This window comes from Pongo abelii, chromosome 3 (assembly GCF_028885655.2).
Source record: "Pongo abelii isolate AG06213 chromosome 3, NHGRI_mPonAbe1-v2.0_pri, whole genome shotgun sequence".
Classification (NCBI taxonomy): Eukaryota; Metazoa; Chordata; class Mammalia; order Primates; family Hominidae; genus Pongo; species Pongo abelii.
In genome coordinates this window covers 136,090,532-136,108,198 of record NC_071988.2, presented here as the reverse complement: position 1 = coordinate 136,108,198, position 17,667 = coordinate 136,090,532, and the positions used below count along the sequence as shown (strand labels likewise).

At 36.0% G+C, this 17,667-nt stretch overlaps 1 long non-coding RNA gene across 1 annotated transcript in view; it reads left to right on the top strand.

The window, feature by feature from the left end:
• Positions 1-17,667, top strand: part of LOC134761356 (uncharacterized) — an 85,675-nt gene that overhangs the window by 50,630 nt on the left and 17,378 nt on the right. Inside the window, exon 3 of the long non-coding RNA XR_010139881.1 lies at positions 2,104-2,202. This is a non-coding gene — a long non-coding RNA (uncharacterized LOC134761356). The remainder of the gene's footprint in view (positions 1-2,103; positions 2,203-17,667) is intronic.

The following is a 17,667-nucleotide window of genomic DNA, read 5'->3' as shown; positions in this document are numbered from 1 at the left end:
ATCATTTGTTCCAACATCTTTTATTAAAATTCCATCATTTTGCCAGTTTAATATATACTAAATTTTTATATGAACATGGTCTATTTCTGATTTTACTATTCCCTTTCATTAGCCTTCTCTTTATTAACTTACCAGTAACATACTGTTTAAGTATGGGAGCTTTGTAGTATTTTAAGTAACTGTTAAACTAGTCACCTGCAATTGATCTTCTGTTTTATGATTTTATCTTTTTTATTTCATAAGAACTTTAGAATCAACTTTTCTACCTCCAGGGGAAAAAAGGTTATATTTTTACTGACATCATATTAAGTTTATAAATTATCTAAAGGAGATAATTATGCATGATGCTTTTGTAATGTTGTATTGCAACTGATGTCTTCCAATTTAGTGAGGCTTACTTTTCTGTATTTCATGAGTGTTTTAAAGTTTTCTTCAATGTAGGCTTTGCATATTTGTTATATTTATTCATAAATATTTTATCTTTTATTTTGTAGCAATTACAAGTGTTTTTTTTAACATCATCTCATTATTGTTCATGTACTTGTAGACCATTGATTTTGTGTGTTAACGTTTTTCCTGCTACTTTAATTAATTCATTTATTATTTCAGTTCTATCAGTTTCATTGGAGGGTATTGAGAGGCATAACTTGGTGGAGTTTTTTGGGAGCTGGAACACACAGGAAGCAAAGTAATATTGTTTGAAGACATTAGAATGAACATCAGTTCTCCTACTTCTGAATCCAGTACTAGATGGCAATCTAGAATCATGAAAGCTGAACTCGGACATTATCTGTGAGAGGAGAGTGGTCTGAATTATAAGTTAGACAGTTAGCCTGCCTCTCCTTTTTGTGATTTTAGGTATTCTTTGCCTACAAGGAGAGGAACTTCTAGATATATCTATATTTTCTTGCCTTTGTTAAGCTTTGTGGAGATAGAAAACTTGAAACTTGAAAGTTCCCCGTGGGCTTCTGAAGGTTCATTAAAAATTACTGACATGAAGCAGATTAACAGGAGAAAAGTGTACAAATCTATTGAATGTGTATACATAGGAAAATCACTGAGTGATTTCCTATCCCACAGCATGGTTCAGGAGAAGAGAAATTCTGTCAAGTGGATTACTAGGAAGGATAAATAGATCAGGAAACAGAAATTAACTTGTACATTATCTTGTGAAAGGTTCTGTTCAGGTGTGGTTACACTTTTGCTATTATAGGGAGAGGAAGAAAAACATTTTTTTCTTTTGTTGGGTCTGATCTTAGGTAGATAAAGGCTTTGGGAGAATCAAAGGGAAGGGGAAGGCCAGAGACAGCTTGAAGCTTCTTCAGTTCAGCATGTCAAAATGCCACATTTTGGGCTATCAACTGCTGTATTAGTCTGTTGTGCAGTGCTGTAAAGGAATACCTGAGACCGAGTAATTTATAAAGAAAAAAGGTGTATTTGGCTCATGGTTCTGCAGGCTATACAAGCATTGCACCAGTATCTGCTTGGTTTCTATTGAGGCCTGAGAAAGCTTTTACTCTTGGCAGAAGGTAAAGGCAGAGCAGGTGTGCTCGCAGGCATGTCACGTGGTGAGGGAGGGAAAAAGAGAGTGGGGGAGGTGCCAGCCTCCTGCTCTTGAGTGAACTAACAGAGCAATAACTCACTCATTATACTGGGTAGGGCACAAAGCCATTCATGAGGGATCTGCCCCTATGACCCAAACACCTCTTACCAAGTCCCACCTCTAATATATTGGAAATCACATTTCAACATGAGATTTGAAGGGGACAAATATCCATACTATATTAGTTTCTGTGCCCCAATAAGATCCATGAGTCTTGCAGTAACTACTGAATTATTGTACTCATTTCTATCTCCAACGGATAAGGAAAGTTGGAATAGAGTCTCCTCCTACAAATGCAAATGTTCCTGAGAAGAGTAAAGGTAATATATGCAAAGCTGCTCTGATGAGCAATCAGTCAACAACAATCAGCCAGGAGAAGGGACTGCTTCTAGGATGATGCCTTACCACCACTACCTTTCAGTATAAGGTCCAGCCTAGAGTAGAGGGGGAAACAGATATGGAGAAAATGATCTAAGTCCAACGCAATTATGCCGTTCCAGGTACCTCTCCACCCTCTGACCCCTGGGTCACTAACCAACAGCTGAGAGAAGATGATCCCTTGTGGAGGGTGGCTAACCTCACAGCATGTATAGGATTAGGTAAGCAGTCCAGCGCATCCGCCAGTGAGTGGTGTTGTCATTTTGTCTAGTGTAAATAGTATTTGTTTCTGCTGTTTATTGTCCCCTTTTTCTGCAGGCAGTAAGGAATATAGAATATCCTTTCGGAACCATGCAACATGTTGTCTTACCAATATAGATTCAATGACTCTGTACAGATTAACTCTTGCTGAAAAAGATAAAAGAAAACAGCAAAGGAAAAATTGTGAGATGGCTGCCAATGCCAAGACTCCCATAGTCCTTTTGTCTTATTTTCTATTATCAGTTTCAAATGCTTTTCTCTACCAAACAGTCAAAAAGGGAAGGTAGAGAGGTAGGAAGTGAGAAGAAAGGAATGAAAAATAAAGAACAAACCAAGGTCTGAACCTGGAATTGATACACTATTCACTCATCTGTCATCCAGTTTCATTCCTTAAAAAGTTAATTATGAATTAAGTAAATGAATTAAGGAATGAATGAGGAGCTCAAAGCTGAGGTTATAGATATAAAAGATGCTATGTAATTAATAAGACATTGTCAAATAACAAATAATACACTAATAGAATATTCTCATCTTTATATTCTTTGTAATGGATTCATTCTTGTTTTTCCCAGAAACAGAGGAATCCATTGTGCTAAATTTCTTTGAACCAATGTGTAACTCTCAAGATAATTATATTGAAATACATTATTTATATTATAAAACTGTAACTCAAAATTACTAACCCTTATTTTCCAATACACATCATTTTCATAATGAATAACAACCCAAGAATTTCAGAAACATGGTTTTCCATGATTTGGAATTAGGAAGTTCCTGCAAATCTGTGTGTAGTTTTGATATATATTCATGTCTATTTACTAATGCAGCCTAAATCAGGTATTTCCTGATTACATTGTTTGCTATACTTAGCTTAGTTTTATGCTCGTTACATGAACATATTTTAGAATTAATACTTTATAAAACTCCAAAATATGGTTCTAACTTATGATTTGGTTATGTGGGATTTTGTACAAATTTCGTTATATTTTCTGCTGAACTCCCACTAGAAAGCATCATCTTTAGAGTGCAACAACATTCTAACACATCATGCTACAAAACAATTTTTTTTTCTAGTGATAAATAGCATGCTATCCCAAGAGAATATTTAGCACAATGTTGTGGAGAAAACTTCCTCTAAGTCAGTCAGAACACAGAGCTAGCCATTCTGACTCCCACTGCAAGCCTTCAATTGAATTATAAATCTTCCTTACATTGTAAGTCCTCCTTATATTGTACACAATACCTGGGGCAATATCAGAAGCTTTAGGATCCCTATTTGGATTCCATTTTCCAGCTTTATTTTTTCCTCTCTATTCAGACATCACTGTACAGACTTCCACTGCCAATTCATGATCTAACTTTGCTTTGGAATTTTATGTTTTGGCTTCATTTCATTGAAACAAATTTAAGTGTAAATAGTTATGAAAAAGCATAATTTACATGCATTATTTTTGTAGTGCTCTTTAGACCAGTAAGGAAGTCACTGGAACTCTAGACAAAATATTTAATTTTTCAAAAGTGTAAAGCGATACCTGGCAGAAATTTGGCCCTGATTTTTTTATACCAACTTTATTGAGATATACTTTGTATATCATAAAATTTCCTATCTGATATGGTTTGGCTGTGTTCCCACCCAAATCTCATCTTGAATTGTAGCTGCCTTAATTCCCACTTGCTGTGGGAGGGACCCAGTGGGAGATAATTGAATTATGGGGGTGGTTTCTTCCATACTGTTCTCATGGTAGTGAATAAGTCTCATGAGATCTGATGGTTTTATAAGGGGGAGCCCCTTTCACTTGGTTCTCATTCTCTCTTGTCTGCTGCTGTGTAAGACTTGCCTTTCACCTTCCACCATGATTGTGAGACCTCCCAAGCCACAGCGAACTGTGAGTCCACTAAACCTCTTTTTCTTTATAAATTACATGGTCTTGGGTATGTCTTTATCAGCAGCATGAACATGAACTAATACACTCTCCTACGTGTACAATTCAATAATTTCTAAAGTACAGTTTATAGAGTTGTGCAATAATATAGAAGTTTTTTTCTGATACAGCTCTATTTTCTCCTTCCTATGTTGTGCTATGGTTGTCATGTATACTATATGTTTATACATTGTAAGAGCAACGATACAGTTTGATAACATTTATTTTTATATGGTTGTCTTTTAAATTTGTTTAAAAAGATATATATATATACACACACATACATGTAAATATATATATATATATATACTTTTTTATATTACCTTTACCACAAACATTATCTTTTCAGGTATATGTGAGTTACTACTTAGTATAATTTTGTTCAGCCTTAAGGACTTCCTTTAGTATTTATCATAAAGCAGGTCTGCTAGGAATGTTTTTATTTCACTTACATTTATGAAGGGTAGTTTTGCTGAATATAGAATTTATGATTGGCATTTCTTTCTTTTAATAATTTAAATATGCCATTCTCTGGCCTCTGACCTCCACTGGGTCTGAAGTACTTTGAATTTTATTGTAGTTAGCCTGTATATTTTAAGTCATATTTCTCTTGTGTGTGTAGTTTTTTCTTTTTTAACATTTTCTGTTTTGGGCTTTCAACAGTTTGACCACAATACATTTGGGTACATATCTCTGAGTGTGTTCTACTTGGAGTTTTTGAGACCCTTAGATGTGTAGTTAAATGTTCTCAATCAAGTTTGGGAAGTTTTTGGCGAAGAGTCCTATATATATATATTTGCTCTTTTATCACCTCTTCTTCTGGAACTTCTATTATATACATATGTATGGGTTCACTCAGTGATGTCCGCAGGTCTTTAAGGCTGTGCTCATTTTTCTTCACTCTTTACTCCTCCTTCTTTGTTTCTTCAAATTAGACAATTTCTACTGATCTATTATCATGCACAGATTCTCTCTTCTACCAGTTTAAAGTAGCTTGGAGCCTCTCTGATATGTTTTATTTCTGTTACTGTGCTTTTGAAGCTCAGAAAAATTTTTTGAAAAAATAATTTCTGTCTCTTTTTTTATTCTTTATTTGATGAGCAATTTGTTCTTTGATGAGTAAGTAATCACACTTATCTTTAATGCTTTAAACATTATTTCATTTAGTTTTTGAACACACTTGTGACCACTGTTTTGACATTTTTGTTTGCTAAATACAACATCGTGGCTCTTTTCAGTACAATATATATTGGCTGTTTTTTTTTTTTCCTGTGTACAGGTAACCCTTCTCCATTTCAAGTATTATAATTTTTTGTTGAAAATTTACATTTTAGAGAATATAGCAAGCCTTTGTTGTTACAGAATTATAAGATGAACTTCAGAATTCCTACTTTCTAGTGTACATGTCCTGAATAATCTCCTTGAGTTTGAGCAGAACCTATGAACCTGATGGATGTCACTACCACAATTAGTTTATATTATATAGTAAAGGTAAATGGATTTTTCCAAATGAAATAAAGGTTTCTACCCAACTGACTTAGAGTTAATCAAAAGTGAGATTATCTTAGGTGAGTGTGACCTATTGGGAAGCCCTTTAGAGACATTTAGGAAATAGGGACTAGTAGCAGATGTCTCTCTCTTTCTGTCTCGTTCATCCTAAGGAAGGAAGCCACCATGAGTTCCATGGCTGTAAGAGGATAAATACATTCTGCTAACAGTCATATAAGTTCTGAAGACCTAAGCCTCAGATGAGACCTCAGCCCCAGCTGACTGCTTAACTCTTGCCTTGCGAGACCCTGAGCAAAGGAATCAGTTAAGCTATGCCCAGATTTCTGACTCATGGAAACTGAGATGATAATTTATGTTGCTTTAAGTCACTAAGCTGTAGCAATTACAGCAAAGAAAACTAATACTTTCTTCCCCCAAAGAATTGTCGCTGATTGTGTGTGTGTGTGTGTGTGTGTGTGTGTGTGTGTGTGTGTGTGTGTTTGGGGGGGGATTTTTATTTACTATTTTGCTACATTAAATAGTCTTCTTTTTTCTTTTTTTTTTTTTTTTTCTGAGACTGAGTTTCACTCTGTCGCCCAGGCTGGTGTGCAGTGGCACGATCTTGGCTCCCTGCATCCTCCGCCTCCCGGGTTCAAGCGATTCTCTTTCCTTCGCCTCCTGAGTAGCTGGGATTACAGGCATGTGCCACCACACCTAGCTAATTTTTGTGTTTTAGTAGAGACGGGGTTTCACCATGTTGGCCAGGCTGCTCTTGAACTCCTGACCTCAGGTGATCCGCCCCCCGTGGCCACCCAATGTGCTGGGATTACAGGCGTGAGCACCCGGCCAATTCTATAGTCTTTCTTGCACACAATGTGCAGTTGCTAATGTTTCTGCTCTGATTTATTATTTTTTCATTACTAATTTAATTTTTAAGGCTGGATTTTTAGGGATTGCACCTTGGTCAACATATCTTAGTGGTCACTTAATGATTTGTTAGAGGTTATACATAAACAACTTGAACTCATAAGCCTTCTACACTTAACCAGTGGATCTTTGTGTGGATTGGGGAACACATTCAAAGTAAAGGCAGTTTGCAAGTCCTCTCTCACTTTTATTTTCTGTCAGATCTCCTCATCACACCTCTCCAAACTAAATGTCAATGAGGATGTGGTGGACCTAGGATTCTCACATATTGCTGCTGAGAACATAAAATGATTCATTTATTTTGAAAATAGTTTGGCAATGTCTTAAAAAGTTAGACATACATTTATCATTTGATCCAGGCATTCTACTCCTAGATATTTAGATAAGAGAAAGAAAGCATATATACCTACAAAGACTTACACATGAATGTTCAAGCAGCTTTATTTGTAATACTTTAAAACTGGAAACAACCCAAATGTCCATCAACAGGTGGAAGGACATAATACTACTTAGCATTTAAAAAAGAGTGAACACATCACAACATGGTAATAATTATGCTGGATGAAAGAAGATAAAAGAGAAAGGATACTCTATATTGTCATTTATATAAAGCTCTAGGGAATTCAAACTAATATATGGTGATAGAAAACAGATTAGTGGTTACCTGGTTACTGGGAGAGGTCTAAGTGGGGAGTGGCAGAAGGAAGAGATTACAAAGGGACATGAGGAGACTTTTTGGGGTGACAGACATGCTTAACATCTTGATTGCATTGACAGTTTCACACATGTATACCAGGCTTAAAACTAAGATAAAGTGAGTGAGACTCACTTTTGAGACTCAGGCACAAAATTTAAGTGGGTAAAGTTGGGGGAGGAAAACATTCAGGAATCAAGATAAATAATATTTTAGTGCAATATTGTAAATCTAAATTATTTTTAGAAATGTAATGAACAAAATATTACAGATTTAAATAAAGACAAGATCTGATTCTATACTTGCAGAATGTATTTACTCAACTTACCCTACTCCAAACTCTCGTTCCAATGAAACTCTCTTTATAAAAATAGGTAGATGGCCCACAGGTTATGGTATATCAACTTGATTAAAAAAAATATTAAAAATGATAAAAACATCATTTATCTTGATTATCTTTTTGGTGCCCCCCAAAGGGGCATAGTAATAAAATTATACCTGACTGAAAATGAGCTCTCTGCTTTGAGTGAAATGATGCACAGAAAAGCAGATTTCAAAGAGAACCAGTTACACTGAATAGTTAAAATGTCTATTTTGAGATCTATATTTAGATATTATAAACTAGCTGCAAATAACAAGATAGATATTTTAAAAACATTTGTCATTATATTTAAAAACATGATGCTAATTTTTTCCCATGAATTAAGGTATACCATTCTGCCGTTTCTCACTTTACTAAAAATTACTTAAGCTAACTAAACTTTGCATGGTTAATCTGACATTTTATTTATCATTTTGGAAGTATTTAGTGACAGTAACTAATCTGTTTAAATGTCATATTGTAGGACAACAACAAGTATTTAAGGATATGACTGCAAGATTTTAAAATCATTTAAGCTGTGGCCAGGCACGATGGTGGCTCACGTCTGTAATCCTAGCACTCTGTGAGGCCGAAGGAGAATCACTTGAGGTCAGGAGTTTGAGACCAGCCTGGCCAACATGGTAAAACCCCATCTCTACCAAAAAAGAGTACAAAAATTAGCCAGATGTGTGCCAGATGTGGCACACGCTGTAGTCCCAGCTACTTGGAAGTCTGAGGTGAGAGGGTCAGTTGAGCCCAGAAGGTTGAGGCTGCAGGTAGCTATGGTAGCACCACTGCACTCCAGCCTAGGCAACAGAGTGAGATTCTGTCTCAGAAATAAATAAATAAAATCATTTAAGCTGAAATAGTTGAAAGGAAGAATGGAAATGAAGATATTCATATTTTTAAAAATAGCAATAAAGTTCTATGACCAACTGAATATAATAGGAAGAAGAAAATTTGATGGTTTTGAGGACACACTTGGGAACTAGACATATTGGGTTAGAACCTCAAAGCTCACGGCTTGATCTGTTTCTCTCTAGCTGTGTGACTTGGAGTAAGTGACTTAACCTCTTTGAGCCTCTTTTCTTTATCTAAAATATAGGGTTGTTAATAGGATTTATAAGTTTGTAATGTTGCTTCAATATCATTATGAACATAAAGTGTTTAGATTAAGGCATGACACAAAGGAACTACTCAATGGAAAGTAGTTGTTATTATTACTAAAATATTAGATAACAGAGAAAGCAAGCAAGAAAGGCAAACAAGCTTGCGATGAGGAAATCCGGTGATTTATTATACTCAGGAACAATAGCATTTGCAAGGGAGAATGATATGATGAAAGCATAAACGATGACTTTAGGAGAAGCCATGGTGCCCATGTCATAGTATAATGGTAACAAACAGGCAGAGGACAATACGCTTGAGCAAATTAACATTTGCTCCATGTGCCTCAGCCCAGGAAGATTTTGAGAAGCACAAAAACATCTTGACATGTGAGTTTTAAGTAGGAAGTACCTAGGTTATCTTTGAAAAGTGTAAGATAGAGATGGTTCCAAATACAAACTTTCTTGCACACACCCAGTCCTTGCATCAGCAGCATGGTCATAGTGGCTTTGATGCCTGTGAGTTTTGTTTGTATAGACAATGACAAGAAGTCCAGTTTGGCATGTTTTGATCTCTGGTGTCTTACAAAATCCAAAATATCATCAACAGTATGTGTAATGCTGTATTTATCATGGTTTCTCATGAACTTAATTATAAAAATCTGTTGTTTTTCTGTTAGCTTTAAAATGAATGAAACCCTGGGACGGGGGAAGAATAAAGGAAACATTAATGGGTTGGGTGTCAGCATGCATTATAGTAACACAATGTCATGCTGGTCTTTTTAATTACCATAGAAACTCAGCTTGTCATATTCACAGTGCTTAATTCGTGGCTATGGATATATACTTCACAGTGAGGATGAAATCAGGCCAATCAGCCAGTATTCGCAGGTCTGCAAAGATTCCTGATTTTCATGCAAAGACCTAAGTTTTGGTATATGAAAAATTTAGAACATCCAAAACTCCCAATGAAAGCATTCTGTGGATACATTCACAGTTGAAGTAAGGTGGTTGGATTATTTCTGTTTATGGTTAACAAATATTTAAGGAAATGGCAATATTATATTGTTAACCTTTCCCAAAGAATTTTGCAATAGTTAACTAATGGCTTTTTCATTTGACTAATCACCTCTAGGTCCAAAGCAATGGAAATACACTACTCAGATTAATACTTTTCTAAGATACCACATAAAAATGAGAATGCAAGAACTGTAGTACATTACCCAAAAGTCCAAGATGACAAAGAATAAGAAGTGCAAATATTCTAAAGTCTGTTCTTCTGTTTATATGTCACTTCTTTCTGACACATACACGTTATTGTACAATATTTTTGTAAATGGCTTTTATGTTTAACAAAAATTCAAAATAAGTTTAACAAGTTAAATAATTATTATGAACATTATTATAAATAATCTCAAATATCTAATTTTCATGGAAAATACACAGAGATTTTATATTATGCTGGTAAATGTGTATAAAAAAGGGTTTTGTTAAACCCTTTTGCTACTTTTTTATTCATTGGCTAAAGCAATATAAACTCAACGTGTTTAAAGCAAGCCCTATTATTCTCATACAATCTCACAAAACAGAGTTCTATGTGATCAAAATAAGCAGCTTTTATTTATTTTTTATAAACTTATTTTTTGACAGAGTCTCCCTTTGTCACCCAGGCTGCAGTGCAGTGGCGCAATCTCAGCTCATTGCAACCTCCAACTCCCAGGTTCAAGCAATTCTCATGCCTCAGCCTCCTTAGCTGGAACTATAGGTGCATGCCATCATGCCCAGCTAATTTCTTTGTATCTTTAGTAGAGACAGGGTTTCACCATGTTGGCCAGGCTGGTCTCGAATTCCTCCCAAAGTTCCGGGATTACAGGTGTGAGACACTGCTCCTGGCAGGATCATTAAAATGAGGGTTCAGTGACCAAGACAAATCACATGGCTTTTCTATTTCTATGGCTACTTCTCCTATTATTATGTATGTTTCCATAATAGAAACAATTAAGAAATATAAAATAAGTATTAAGGGCAACTAGAAATAGAAGGTAGAGAGAGTGAAGATGATGCTGTCTTTATCTCAACACCTTAACAATGAAGCTGGTGGCAATAGGTTTTGGGATAAGAATGTACGTGTTCATAAACCTTGAGGAAATCATCTAATTCTCCTTTATGGACTGTGCATATGGGTCCTATCCTATCAGCCTGTACCTTATCTGTTGCTCTGCCAGTATCTTACCAATCTATTTCCAAGAAATAAATCATGTCACCCTCAATACACTCAGAAAAATTATTTTTAAAATTATACTTTGAAGTGTGTTTCTATTTGTAAAATGATGGTAACAATTTAAATTAAGATTATAAGATAAATATTTAAAAATAGAGATTACCTGGGAAATAACATCAGCAAAGTGATGGGATAGGAAACATCATGTTTCTCTCTCCACCACAGAAAGTTCAACTAACAACCATACACAGACAAGAACTCTTTGGTGAAAACCCCAAAACTTGGAAATACGCCTGAGATGCCCACATGGATCACAGAACTGAATAAAAACCACATTAGAAGAGTAAGAAAAACAGTTTCACTTCGACTTTGTTGCCCCTCCCACTCCCTCAAGTTGACACAGTGCCTCACAAGGAAATTCTCCAGTGCCCAGGGTTTAGACAGGGGTAAAAGAAAATTGGAAACAGATATCCAACTTCCCTAGCATTCCAAGGGGCCTCTCAGGAATCCCACTTCAATCTCACCTTACAGGAAACACAGAGGGTAACAGCCTGGCTAAACTGCCTGTGGTCAGATAAAAACAAAGAAAGGAGGCACTGCTCACAGTGACTAGCATGCACATTTTGCTGGTAGCTCCATGTTACTGCTAGCAGAGGTGTCAAATCAGAAATATGGTGACATAGCCCATGCACAAGGACAAGCTGGTCACTTGCAGAAATATAGTGAAAAGTTCAATCTGGCTTGAATTTCTAGACTACTAGCTTCCATGCCTAGCCTCATACCATATCCCAAGTTCTGGCCCAGAGAAGGAGATGCCTGCCACAGAGTATTTCACTAAAGCACCGAATATAAACTTGTGCCATCCAGGGATTTAAATGCTGGCTTGGTTCAGCATTGAAGTCCACCTCAAGATGCCACGGCCTGAAACAGTACTTTTCAGTAAAGCACAGGAGCTAGACTTGTGCCACCTGGGCCTTCAAATAGCAGCTCAGCTCATTTTCAAATACTACTCAAAGGCTTTACCCAGGCAAAAATGCAAACCTCAACCATGCCTTTCTACTGAGCATAGCAGCTGGTCTCAATTATACCAAGCAGCAATTCTGCTTAACTTTAGGATCTAATCTGCCTCCTGCTCAAATTTAAGAACTCAAATGGCGGTACCACTGTACTAAGAAATATGTCATGCATTCTGGCACTATTAGAGGCAATTTCAGTGTCTAACCAGTAGCTCTAATTGCAGAATGTAGTCAATGGTCTCATGAGACAGCAAAGCTCAGCTAGCAGCCACATCTGACCTCAGAGCAAAGGTAGTGGCTCAGCAAGCTAGAGAACCCAACAGCAAGCTCTGCCTACCTGATGCCATTATCAGTTGGCCCATCTAGAATCAAAGGCTAGAATTAATAGTGAAGGTATAGCCTTGCCAAAAATGTCTGTAAGGACTGAAAGAGGTGGATGTCTCCTCAAATGCACATATACTAATGTAAAAACATAAAGATTATAAAGAATCATGGAATCATGCCACCTTCAAAAGATGGTGGCCTCTAAAGAAATGAAGATCTATAAAATAAATTACAAGAAGTTTTAAGATCTATAAAATAAATGACAATAACAGTTCTTTTAGGGAGTTCAATGAATTTAAAAGATATAAAAATATATGGAAAGGTAAATAAAACTTGGAAATCAGTCACAAATAAAATGAAGCATTTGAAAAAAATTGAAACAGTAAAAAATAGAAATCCTAGAGATGAACACAATGACTGAACTAAAAAATATAATAGCTTCAACAGAAGGTTTGATCAAGCAGAAGGAAAAGTCATTGAGCTCAAGACTGAAATTTGACAGAGACATTTGAAATTATTCAGTCAGAGGAGCAAAAAAAAAAGGAATGAAAAAGAAAACAGAAAGCCTATGAATTTATGGCACACCACCCAGAGACTTAACATTCACTTAATAGAATTACCTGAAGGAGAAGAGGGAGAGAAAAAGAGCCAGAAAGTATATTTTTCAAAATCATAGCTAAAAACTTCTCAAATGTAGGGGAAAATGCCATCATTCAGGTAGAAGAAGTATAGACATCTCCAGTAAATTAAACAAAAGGAAGAGTTTATCAAGGCATAGTAATCAAACTATCAAAAATGAGAGACAAAGAATAATTCTGAAAGCAGCAAAAGATAAGGAACATACCATATAAAGGGACTCCCAATGCAGTTATCAGCAGATTTCTCAGCAGAAATACTGCAGGCCAGGGGAAATTGGGATGATAATTCAAATTACTAAAGGAAAAATAAATCTGTAAACCAAGAATAGTTTACCTGGCAAAGCTTTCCTTCAGAAATGAGGGAGAATAGAAAGTTTATCAGACAAAAAGAAGCTAAGAGAGCTCATCATTACTTGGTTTGCCTTGCAGGATTTACTAAATATAGTTCTCAAAGCTGAAAAACAAAAACAAAAACAAAAATTATTTCACTAATTAATAACATAAAATGTACAAAAGTACAAAACTCAATGATACAAGTAACATATATTCATAGTCAAATACTCTATGTCTGAAATGGTGGTATGTAAAGGAATTTTAATTCTAATATACTGGTTAAAGGATAAAACTGCTAAAAACTATGGCAAAATAAATTATGAAAAACAAACAATAAAATTATGTAATATTGACATCAAAAATCAAATTAAGGGAAAATAAAAAGAAAGAGTTGTTAGATATGATCAAATGGTGTTTAGCTTGAAATAGCCTAAGTCTGAGATACTTTATGTAAGCCTCATGATAGTACATCTATAGATGTGCAAAATATAAATAGAAAGAATTCAAAGCATACTGACAAAAACCATCAAACCATCAAACCAGAAAACTATCAAAGCACAACGGAAGATAGCATGAAAGAAAAAAAACAAACTATATTCCAAACAACCAGAAAACAAATCATGAAATGGTAGTAGTAAGTCTTTACCTGAAAATAATAGTTTTGAATGTTAAATGGATTAAATTGTCCAATTAAAAGGCATAGAGTGGCTGAATGGATTTTGTTTAAAATACCCTACTATAAGTTGCCTGCAAGAGACTTACCTCACCTTTAAAGATGCACATAGACTGAAAGTGAAAGAATGAAAAAGGATATTTCATGCAAATGAAAATCAACAGAGAGTGGGGGGAGATGTATTTATATCAGACAAAATAGATATTAAGCCAAAAACTATAAAACAAGACAAAGAGAGTTACTATGTGAGGATAAAGGGGTCAGTTCATTAAAAGGATATAACAATTGTAATAAATTTGCACCCAACATTGGAGTACTTAAGTACTTAAAGCAAATATTAACAGAACTGAAGGGAGAGATAGACTATATAATAAAATAATGGCAGTGGACTGCAATATTCCACTTTCAACAGTGAACAGATCATTCAGATAGAAAATTAAAAAGGAAACTTTGGATTTGAATATACTTTAGATCAAATGGACCTAGAAGACATGTACGAAAAATTCCATCCAATAGCAAAAAAAATACACATTTTTCTCAAGGGCACATGGAACTTTCTCTAGGATAGACCATATGTTAGGGCACAAAACAAGTCTTATCAAATTTAAGAGGATTGAAATCATATCAAAATTTTTTTCATAATGATATGAACTAGAAATCAGTAACAGGAGAAATCTTGCGTAATTTACAAATACATAGAAATTAAAGAGTATGTTACTAAATAACCAATGGGTCAAAAAGAAGCCAAATGGGAAATAAAAAATATATTGAGACAAATGAAAATGAAAAAAAGTAACATAACAAAATATACAAGATAAAGTAAACGCAGACCTAAAAGGAAAATTTATAGCAATAAATGCCTATATCAAAAAAGAAAAAATTAAGTAAACAATAGAAAAAAACAAACCCATGATCTGACTTTTGAAAATTTAAACAAAATCAACACTTAGCTAGACTAAGAGAAAAGAGAGAAACAAATTAATAAAATGAGAAATGAGGAAAAAGATATAACAACCGATACCACAGAAATACAAAAACTGAGATTAATATGAACCATTATAAGCCAACAAACTGAATAACCTGGAAGAAATAGTTAAATATATACATATATAGAGCCTACCAACAGTGAATCAAGGAGAAATAAAAAATCTGAACAGAACTTTAACAAGTAAAGTTGAGTCGGTAATAAAAAACTCTTCCATCTAATAAAAGCCCAGCATCTGATGGCTTCACAGGTGAATCCTATCAAATATTTAAAGAACTAGGCAGGGCGTGGTGGCTCACACCTGCAATTCCAACACTTTGGGAGGCTGAGGCAGGTGGGTCACTTGAGGTCAGGAGTTTGAGACCAGCCTGGCCAACATGATGAAACCCCATCTCTACTAAAAATACAAAAATTTGCTGGGCATGGCGGTGGGTGCCTGTAATCCCAGCTACTTGTGAGGCTGAGACAGGAGAATCGCTTGAACCCAGGAGGTGGAGGTTGCAATAAGCTGAGATCATGCCACTGCACTCCAGCCTGGGTGACAGAGGGAGACTCTGTCTCAAAAACCAACAAACTAACAAGCAAAAAAACTAATACCAATCCTTCTCTAACTATTCCAAAAACTTGAAATAGAGGAAATACTTCTGAGCTCTTTTTTATGAGGCCAGAATTACCTTGATACTAAAACCAGAGAAAGACTCAAGAAAAAGAAATTACAGGCCAATATTTCTCATAAATATAGATGCAAAAATCTTTAAAAAAATCAGGAAAGTGAATTCAACAGTTCATTAAAAGGATAATTCACCAAGATCAATGAGAATTTATCCCAGTGATGCAAATATGGTGCAACATGTGCAATCTATAATTGCAATACACCACATTAACAGAATGAAGGGCAATTTTTTTTTTTTTTTTTGAGACAGAGTCTCACTCCATCACCCAGGCTGGAGTGCAGTGGCGCGATCTCAGCTCACTGCAAACTCTGCCTCCTGGGTTCTTGCCATTCTCCTGCCTCAGCCTCCCAAGTAGCTGGGACTACAGGTGCCTACCACCACGCCTGGCTAATTTCTTGTATTTTTAGTAGAAACGGGGTTTCACCGTGTTAGCCAGGATGACCTCGATCTCCTGACCTCATGATCCGCCCACCTTGGCTTCCCAAAGTGCTGGGATTACAGGCATGAGCCACCACGCCTGGCGGAAGGATAAAAGTCTTACGGTCATCTCATTAGAAGCAGAAAAACATTTGACATATTCAGCATTCTTTCATGATAAAAAGTCTCAAGGAAATATATTCAGGAATATATTTAGCCACAGATGTGAAAAATTTACACACTGGCCTCCATAAAACTTTGATGGAAGAAACGTAAGAAGACACAAATAAAGGGAAAGATATGTCATGTTTATGAACTGGAACAGTTAACATTGTTTCAATGTGCCTACTAACCAAAGTATTCTACAGATTCAATGCAATCCCTACCAAAACTCCAATGTCAGATGGGTGCAGTGGCTCATGTCTGTAATACCAGTATTTTGTGAGGCCAAGGTGGTAAGATTTCTTGATCCCAGAAGACTGAGACCAGCTTGGGCAACATGGCAAAACACGATTTCTACAAAAAGAAAAAAATAAAAGAAAATTAGCTGGGCATGGAGGCACATGCCTGCAGTCCCAGCTACTCCAGATGCTTATGCAGGAGGTTCCCTTGAGCCCAGGACACTGAGGCTGCAGTGAGTCATGTTCACACCACTGTACTCCAGCCTGGAAAACGGAGGGCGACTCTTTCTCAAAAAAAAAAAAATTCAAATGGTCATTTTTCACCAAAATAGGAATAAACAATTCAAAAATTCATATGGAACCATAAAATCAACAAATAAAGCAATCTTGATTAAAAAAAACAAAGCTGGAGACATCACACTACCTGGCTTCAAGCTATACTGCACAGCTATAATAACTAAAATTGCATGGTACTGTCATCAAAATTGACACAATGATCAGTGGAACAGAATAGAAAGCCCAGAAATAAACCCACGCTTTTATGGTCAATAGATTCTCAACAAAAGTACCAATACCACACAATCAAAAGAACAGTATTTTCAATAAAGGTTGTTGAGAAAACTAGATATATACATGAGAAAAAATGGAATTGGATGCTTCTTCTACATCATAACAAAAATTAACTCAAATGGGATGACTATGTAAACATAAAACCTGAAACTGTAATAATACCAGCAGAAAACATAAGGGAAAACTACACAACATTGGTCTGTGTGATAATTTTTTTAAAAAATTTGACTCCAAAAAGCTCAGGCAACAAAAGCAAAAATGGACAAATGAGATTACATCAAACTAAAAAGGCTCTATACAGTAAAGAAAATAATTAAGAGTGAAAAGACAACCTACAGATTGAGAGAACATACTTGTAAACCATATATATGATAAAGCATTAATATCCTAAATATATAAGAAATTTATATTGAGAGGTGACAACGTGCTAGCAGCCCTCACTCGCTATCAGCACCTCCTCAGCCTCAGCATCTGCTCTGGCCACGCTTGAGGAGCCCTTCAGCCCACTGCTGCACTGTGGGAGCCCCTCTCTGGGCTGGCGGAGGCCGGAGCCAGTTCCCGCTGTTTGCAGGGATGTGTGGAGGGAGAGGTGTGGGCAGGAACTGGGGCTGCATGCAGTGCTCAGGGGCCAGCATGAGTTCCGGTTGGGCATGGGCTTGGTGGGCCCTGCACTCA